Genomic DNA, 9,482 nt, shown 5'->3' on the forward strand with positions numbered 1-9,482 from the left:
TTTTCCTGTGCAATCAAGCTTTCAGAAAGATAGCTTATCCTTATATTCCTCATGTTTCTCAAGCTTAATTTTGAGGTTCTCACTCTGGTAGTTGGGGTTTGGGAAGTATGTGAGCTGTAAGATGCTGATATATATATATATATATATATATATATATATATATATATATATATATATATATATATATATATATATATATCTTGCATAGATCCATCAGTTTTATAATTTTCTTGTTTTTGAGAATGTCTGTGTTGATGACTTTACACACATCAGCAAATGCAACACGATGGGCTTCAACTATCTCAGCTTGCCTCTGTCATTCTTCATCATCTCGCTCCACCATTTTGCAGGCCTTTGCTTGTACTTCACTCTGCAAGACCTGTGATATTTTGCTTCACATGCAAATAAATCTTGGCCTCTGATCCGTCCTAACAGTTACTCCTCTCCACTCTGCTCGGCTATCTCCAAGACAGATTTCCAACCATCACATTCAAAGTGACATATTCCTTCAGTTGTCCATGTTCCCTTGACCATGTTGTCCATGTCCTTGATATTTTTTTTCCTCGCTTCGGATTTGCATAAAATACAATCTGTTTTGAATGAGACAGTGTCACCTTTATCTGAACTGCTTCTCCTTGCTCTGTTGGAGCATGATGGTTCAGATGAGTCAGATTGTTTAGCAAGGCAGTTGAGACTCATCGTAAACCGCTGATTACATTCCCTGTAATATCCATGATGCTCTGTGATGACATCAGTGATACGTTTTGCATGTTTCTGTCATCCAGTAGATGAGTAGATCAGACCCAGAGGTTGAGAGAGTCTTTGCTTGCATATCTCCTTCAACCCAGCAAGTTTGCTATCAGCATCCTCAGAAGCAGATTGTACTTGAAGTAGTCCATAATGTAGTCCTGGGAAATGAACGATGCATTATGGTTTCTGTTGGGTATCTTGTCTGCCAATTCCATTATCCTTATGATGCCGGTTCTCCAGCAGTCTGCGTTGAACTTCATGATTCAGCATCTTGTACATGAATGTGGATCTGAAAATAGAAGACGAGAATATTGAAGCAAAGTATACTATTCAAAGTGTGATCACAGTATACATTAGCATGATATCTGCTTCATTTTGGTGTTAAATGGAAAGTATTAGGCAACATATCATTACCATTGAATAGCTGTTTGTTTTCCATGGAAAATAAGGAATATTGAACAGTTGGACAAACCACCTTTGGTAGAGAAGGAAAATAAGGGTGTAGCCACTTTAAATCCACTAAGCAAATCAATGGATAACAAAGAGAATGAAACACAAGGAAATAAGCTTTTATTTGATGTATAATATGTGGGTATTCAATCAAGTTGAGATTCCGAAAAATCATGTTTACTCTGGTTCGGAATTCACGTTCGACGCAGAGCCGTGATTCTCATTTTGATGGTACGTCCATTAAAAGGGCTCAAGTACTTCGTGCATCCCTAATTTTCAATGTTAACATTTCATTTCATGCTCAGAACATCTCGAGACTTCAGAAAAATACAATCTTGTTCGATTGTTGTTGCGGTGCACGGTGACCCTATCTGGCCCACGGCTGACGATCTTTCGAGATGGACCACTGGTAGCTTGTACATGTTGCTGCGTTTGAGCCTGGGGAGTAACTGCTGAAACCTACCTGTCCGGGATCTTCCCGACATATTTGTTCTTTGTTCCTTTCACATTTCTTTCAATTTTTTTTTTCATAATTCCCTTTATTCATTCTAATTCTTGCTTTTTCTTCTCTTTCATCTCCTTTACTCTCTATTCCTCTCTTTCGTTATCTATCTCTCTAAGGAGAAGTGAATTCTTGCAGAAAATTTTCTGTACGACTCACTTGGCTGTGCCTGTGTGGGTTTGAGAGGAATGGAGTAGCGGCTGAAACCCGAATTGCATCCAGGTTCCTCTTGATGACTCCAACTTTGCTCTTTTCTTCTTCGGGCTCCTTCTTGGTTTTCAGTTTCATTTCAATCCCGACCGAACCATAAATTGTTTCGCATATTGGGCATTACATCAATGTCAACTCTGTCTGCTCTGTCCCTTGGATGAACGTTTAACTGGGTATCTCTACTGCCAGCACTAGTTGGTGGATGTTAAAGATTCTGTTGTGTCTTTCACTAAGAGTAGGAAGGAAGCCATCATCCTGAACAAAGTCAAAATTCCTGCTTTAACCTACAGGGGGCACTGCATCAGCGGCTTCACCATGCCCCTGGACAGAATGATGTAATCCACAGCCACTGATATACAAAAGGAGATTAAATATGAAGTTAGAAGTGACAATGAGCAATCAAAATTAAAATATATGCACACACACACACACACACACACACACACACACACACACACACACACACACACACACACACACACACACACACACACACACACACACACCTCCTTCAGCCGAGGCTAATAACTCACAGCTAAATGTTATAATTTGCTCATTGTCCAAAAAAAAAGTTTCCAAAAATGTGCATATCATTAAAAATGTTTCTCGAGACTTGTCTGTTGAGAACGTTCTCGGAAACACGTCAACAGATGCCGATGTGGGAACTTCCATGGAGCAAGATTGTATTGTCAGATCCACTTTTCCACATTCCATCTGATTAAACGGTGCAGATTGCAAGTGCAAGAGGGAAATGATGTTGTTTTGTAAGAATCGGACATGCCTTTTCTTTTAAACGTCTTACATTTATCGAAGGTTCGTGGAGGAGCTTGAAAACAAATCATATGCAGAACAAAAACATTTTTGGAGACATCAGTGTACTTTCACATGAATTACAAGGATATTAGTATGAAATGGACAAATACAGATAGTAAGAATGTCGTGATGATCAAAATACAGATTGTACATCGTGATGTTTATCTAAAGATGTCGTGATAAGAATCTGTAAAAGGATTGTGGTGTCATTCCTTCCTTCCGACTTTGTTTGGTTGTGTTTGGTTGTTTTTGGTTGTTTTTTTTAGGGGATTCCATCCCTACATGTTTTTCATTTTTTTTAATGTGTTTTTTTCTGACTTGTTAAGCTCTATTTTTCCAGATGGGGATGCCATTGACATAATCCAGTAAATTATTTTGAGGGGTGTTTTCATGGGGAACCCCCTGACCCCTAACCCCCTCAACGATATATCCATCCATTGGGACCATACTCTGTGCAGAGCGTTGGGGCTGCCTAAATAGTCTCCTTGGCTATTGGACACAATCCTGGATGGGTCGACACTTCAACACAGGATACCAGCAAGCTGGCACTCATTTTGCCAACCTCGGAAGGATGACAGACAGAGTCAACCCCACCTGGTATTAATTCAACAGCAAAGTGGGATTTGAACTCAGGATCTGAGGATCCCAAACCCACGACCCAAACCATTAAGCCAACACCAGGCATAACGATACATCTCACCATGCAAATCTTCCCAGTTCCCTTAATGTCCCGTCCAATATTCCCGTCCCTTCTGTCTCCACTCAGACATTCTGATACCCTGTTGTCCTTCACTTTTTGAGTCATCTCTTTATTTTGAGCGCCAGCATTGCAGAATTTTTCTTTACCCTCTCTCCTTTCTCTGCTCCTTCCTTTCTCTTCTAGCCCCATACTCGTATATCCTCCAAATCTACCTTCCCTGCTCTCCCAAACTCCGCTCACCTCCTTTCTTTCTCCTCCATTCTCCTTTTTCCTCAATTTACTCCATACCTTAACATACACAATAAATAGATACCTCCATTCCTATCCTTTTCTCTTCTGTTCCTTCACTCAATGTTGGCATTTCCAATTTCTTCCCTCCCCACCCCTCTCTAATCTGTGTGAGTGCAATAAATGGATGCTTTATAAGGGGGTCACGTATGATTACATCTTTTTACATAAGGAGGAGGTAATGCACGATTTGCTTGAACAATAGCATGGACACGGCATATATAAAGGTGAATTTCGGATGCTCCTTTCATAAACCAAAATGACGCCCTGTGAGCAACAATGAAAGTATCAGCAGATAATTCTGGCTCTTTTCCTTCATGAATTGTGCATTTTGTCATACCTAACAGTCCATTAGGCCTTGTAATCCACGACAGAGACTTCACAGTAGACAGTGAGTTTTACGACAGAGTTTCTCATTCTGCACATGCGACAATGGCGTTCAAAAATTTGTGAGGTGCACAGTACCGAAATGTGACATCACGTTGGCTTGACAACACTCACCTGCTTCTAAACAAAATAACCTGGAAGCATGCTCGCTTCGATCAAACATGCTGTGCATGTTGAAGCAACACTAAATATGGCTGCCTTGTCGAGCATCTCACTAACAACTTACTTTTGCGACAAACCAAAATCTCTGCAGAAGAGAGAATCACTTAAAGTCAGATAATGTGGAAAACCTTTCATACTTTCCAGGAGAACATGGGGGAGTTTTTCCAAGTGAGGCTGAAAGAGAAATGTTGGAGTTGTGGTTCGGGCTCGTTATCATCTCGCAATCTGTACAAGCGGATGCGCATAACGTTGTCCCGTCTATTCACTCTTATGTCTGCTTTAGAAAGTCATGTTGGGAAAAAGAGGAGAGTTCAGTGTTCATTATACAGATTAATAACCTCACATCCGATTCTTTAATCGTAAATTAGATTCAGAACTTTATTATTTCATGTATACATGCTTACAAAACGGCATGTGAAGTTTTTTTTCCTTCTTCCTGATAAAAGTAATGACTTCCCACATTTACAGGTATGTCGGATCTTATCCTTACAGAGATTTTGAATTGCATGCTCTAAAGATAACTTCATGGAATTCAAGATATATCATTTAATTTGATGTTTTATCTTATTGTAGTGTCAATGGCCATATTGGAGCCATGCTCATGTAATGTTCACTGCATATTTAAATGTACATTACTAAAAGGGCCATATCTTAATCAAATGGAAGACCAACAAGGAGCCCAAATAAGTAAAGAGCAAAGATGGAGTCATCAGGAGGAACCTGGATACGATTGGGGTTTCAGCGACTACTCCACTACCCTCAAACCCATCCAGACACTTATTTTCATTAACTTCATTAAGCAAGAAACGTCAGTGAAGTGAACTGTAAATCAAACGTGTGAGCATGTTTTCCATGATTGTTTATTTATGTCAAGTGGTAGTTGCAGTAGTTACAATACGAGCATGAAATTGAGTACAATATAAAAAACACCTGATGAAAAGCAGCCCCACAACATGATGCTGCCACCACCTTGCTTGACAGTAGAGATGGTGATGATTGGGTGATGTGTTGTGTTAGGCTTGTGCCAGACATAACGCTTTGAATTTAGACCAAAAATTCCATTTTTATCTCATCTGACCACAAAACCTTTCTTCCCATGTCTGCAGAATCATTAAGGTGCTTTGTTGCAAACTCCGTACAGCTATTAGATGTGACTTTTTTCAATATTTTCAATAATAGCTTCTTACTTGCCACCTGTCCAAGAGGCCAGCTTTGTGAAGGAAACGGGATATTCTTGATTGATAAACACTGACCCCCATTTCAAACATAGAGCCTTGCAGCTCTTTCAAAGTCATTGTTGGATTTTCAGTGACATCCTGACCCATTTTCCTGCTTGCCCGGCTGCTGAGTTTGGATGGGTGACATGGTCTGGGTGGTATGATACGTCTTCCATTTCTTAATGATGGATTTCACTGTACTCAAAGTGATAATGAGTGTCTGAAATATTCTTACAACCCTCTCCTGAACGATGCTTCTCCAACATTTTATGTCTGACTTCTTTGGAAAGTTCCTTGGTCTTCATGTTTGACCAAGTGTGTTGTTGGTTAACCAAGTGTGTTGCACCTTAAAACTCCTTTGATAAGTCTTCTTCTTCTTCTTCTTCTTTCAGCTGCTCCCTTTAGGGGTCGCCACAGCGGATCATCCGTATGATCCGCATAGTGATTTGGCACATGTTTTACGCCGGATGCCCTTCCTGACGCAACCCTGGTCGCCTCTTACGACACAGGGATATGGTACACCTATTTTAACCGGGGTATACACCGGCCCAGTACACTGGTACTCATTTCGCCGACCTCAGAAGGATGACAGGCTGAGTCAACCCCCTGGTGTATTAATTCAGTGGCCCAACGGGGCTTGAACTCGGGACCTTTTGGATTCCAAGCCGCTGCCCTAACCACTGCGCCAACACCAGGCTCTTAAAACTCCTTTGATAAGTGGGGGAGCTTTATTTTTTAATGAAGCCACTAATTTCATTCAGGTGAAACCTATTGCACTTATTTTCTATCCTGTCAAACAAATAATTTGCTCCTGAAGTGATTTAGGGTTAATTAGGCAATGGGTTTGAATACTTATGCAACTGCGAATTTTGTGATTTTCCCAGTTAAACAACCTTATTTACATTTTATCTGCATTTCTTTTTTTTAGCTTTATCACTTTGGAGTAGTTTGTGAAAGCTCTGTATGATGTTTGATTTGAAAGTATCATGAAATATGCTCAGGAGACATCAAAATGTGAAAACATTGGGAGGGGGGTGAATATCTTTGGAGGCCACTGGCACTGAACATTGCGCTTTCTTTTTAATCCAACCTTGTATAAGTGATTAGGACCATTCAAAATTGTTCTGAGAACAAGATGCTCACAATAGTGCAAGAAGCACCAACTACTTTACTTGTCAATATGTAAGTTTAAATAATTAGGAAGAAAATTACTTCCTCACTAATTATGTAAACTCATATATTGGAAAGGAACCTTAAAAGGTTGCTGTGTCTTTAACTGTTGTGTTCTTTCTAATTATGTTGTTGTTGAATTGCTGGATGCTTCTGGATTGCTGTGCAGGGAGGGACATGATGATGTAAGTGGAAGATGTATGGTGATGTGAGAGGAGAGGCACCATCTTAACAGAGTCAGAGATACAGTATGTGAATGTTATGTGTTGTGGAATAAATGGACTTGTACCTTGCAATCAATCGAATTGTTTAGCATCTGTTGAGCAACATAACATTGGCGACAGAGGTGGGATTTTCGATTGCCTCATCAGCTCCCTTTTTGGCTTTATCTGATCAATAGCCCATTCCATGGTCCTGGTAGTTGACTTCCTTTTCATACCTACTTGCTTGCAATGAACCTGCAAGATGCGGATGATTCACGGAGACGTGCTTTGCTCATACACCTTCTGGGCATGGAGGGTAAACACATTTTCTTGACACTGGGACCTACGGCCTCCAATGCTGAAGCCACTACGGTGCTTGCTTCACATTGTGGAGCCACTCAGAGTGTACTCATTTGCCGGTTAAAATTCTGACAACAGGGCCAGAAGCTCGGTGAGCCAATTCTCCAGTATGTGTCTACATTGAAAGAATGATCAATTCCTTGAAAGTTTGGAACACTGCACGACGAGATCGTTAGAGATCAACTGATTGAGAAAATATCGAGTATACAAGTGAGGGAGAGACTTTCACTCGAATCTGACGACCTAACTTTGATTCAAGTCATAAACATGGCCAGCCAAGTGGAAGCAGTTTACCACAGTGCACATAAACTTACCGGAAGACTCTCACCTGTTACATCTACAGACTCTACAATTTAGGGAATTCGGCAAACTCTCACACAACAACATGCGCAGCAGCACCCCACACGTTCAAGACTGCATTGCAAAAACTCTGCGTCCACCAAGCACTAGTCCAGAGCTATTACTTGCCCTGCCCAGGGCTAACGGTGCAGACATTGTGGAAAATTTAACCACTTTGCCAGGTAGTGTTGCTCAAGCTCAATACAAGCAACCACTCATCCACAGACCTCATACAATGCGCTGGCCAAAATCCAAACTGTTATTGACTTCATGAAACTTTTAAATATGTGTTGTGACATAACATTAACTATTGAGTATCTGTTCAGAAAACAATTTAAACGCCCCTTGCATTTAAGAAAAACGGAGCATCCAACCTGAATAATCATGAAGAATGAAGAACGAGTCTTGTTTGTGAAGGTTAGTGTTGCTCTCTGCTCTAACGAAGGGATAACACCCGAAACGTCAGCTTATTGCTTCCCTCGAGTTTGGAACTTGAATGGAGGACACATTAACATTATATTAATCCAACTATTCAATAATATGCCTGGTGTTGGCTTAATGGTTAGGGTGGGGGCTTAGGATCTTATGGGTCCTGAGTTCAAATCCAACTTGGCTGTTGAATTAATACCAGGTGAGTTGGACTCTGCCTGTCATCCTTCTGAAATCAGCAATATGAGTGCCAGCTTACTGCTATCCTGTGTTGGAGTGGTGACCTGTCTAGAATTGTGCCCAATAGCCAGGGAGACTGCTTAGGTAGCACCAATGCTCTGCACAGAATATGGTCCCAATGGATGGATGGATTCAACAATATGAGAGAAATAAGGATGGATTGTTACATGTTGAAAACAATACAGGGCCATATTTTATACCTGATATATACTTAAGGCACAGTATTATCTCTAATTTTTATTCCACATTGTTTCTTGTTATGGAAAGAAAACTCGCGATCGGTTACATCACACAACCGTTCCAAATCCTGCGAACGTTAAAGAGCATAACGAAGTATCACGAGGCACCAGCAAACATTCTGGAGATGTCAAAACCTTGAACTGAAGCCATTGCATTTGGTGCCTGGCGAAGCTTCCACAGTTCTCAGAGTATTTCCGAGTAGTGTATCCAATGAAATTCTCTCCACCTTTAAGTCTTTCCCACGTGCTGTTCAGCTGCACCTGTAATATCTGCCCAAAGCAAATGTGCTTATCTCATTCCATGCAAATTTTGGCACCTCCTTAACCATGACTGCATGGCTTTTAATATCCCACCGATCACTCAGGGGCTCAATCCATGTGACGTCAATTTCTAATACCGCTCACTGCTCACTCAGCAGCTCACTCCACTTAATGTCAATGGAACAATTTTCATTTTTGGCAATCTCAGCGATGTCTCCACGCATTTGGAATGATTCCCATGTCCATCAATTTGTTTGTAAAGTCGTGTAATGTCCTCTGCCCTTTATTCTGATCAATAAGCTGATCTCTCTCTCTCTCTCTCTCTCTCTCTCTCTCTCTCTCTCTCTGTCTCTCTCTCTCTGTCTCTCTCTCTCTGTCTCTCTCTCTCTCTCTCTCTCTCTCTCTCTCTCTCTCTCTCTCTCTCTCTCTCTCTCTCTCTCTCTCTCTCTCTCTCTCTCTCTCTCTCTCTCTCTCTCTCTCTCTCTCTCTCTCTCTCTCTCTCTCTCTCTCTCTCTCTCTCTCTCTCTCTCTCTCTCTCTCTCTCTCTCTCTCTCTCTCTCTCTCTCTCTCTCTCTCTCTCTCTCTCTCTCTCTCTCTCTCTCTCTCTCTCTCTCTCTCTCTCTCTCTCTCTCTCTCTCTCTCTCTCTCTCTCTCTCTCTCTCTCTCTCTCTCTCTCTCTCTCTCTCTCTCTATATACACACACACACACACACACACACACACACACACACACACATCATTCTAACCGCTGACTGACTCATA

General features: G+C 41.2%; 1 long non-coding RNA gene across 1 annotated transcript in view; it reads right to left on the reverse strand.

Annotated features, from left to right (window-relative positions):
* Window positions 1–219: 219 nt before the first annotated feature.
* The window catches only part of LOC147028186 (uncharacterized), a 20,704-nt gene continuing 11,441 nt past the window's right edge, over window positions 220–9,482 (reverse strand). Inside the window, exon 3 of the long non-coding RNA XR_015057453.1 lies at window positions 220–1,039. This is a non-coding gene — a long non-coding RNA (uncharacterized LOC147028186). The remainder of the gene's footprint in view (window positions 1,040–9,482) is intronic.

Source organism: Eptatretus burgeri, chromosome 4, assembly GCF_056783735.1.
Source record: "Eptatretus burgeri isolate ZD-2024b chromosome 4, Ebu_testis_v1, whole genome shotgun sequence".
Lineage (NCBI taxonomy): Eukaryota > Metazoa > Chordata > Myxini > Myxiniformes > Myxinidae > Eptatretus > Eptatretus burgeri.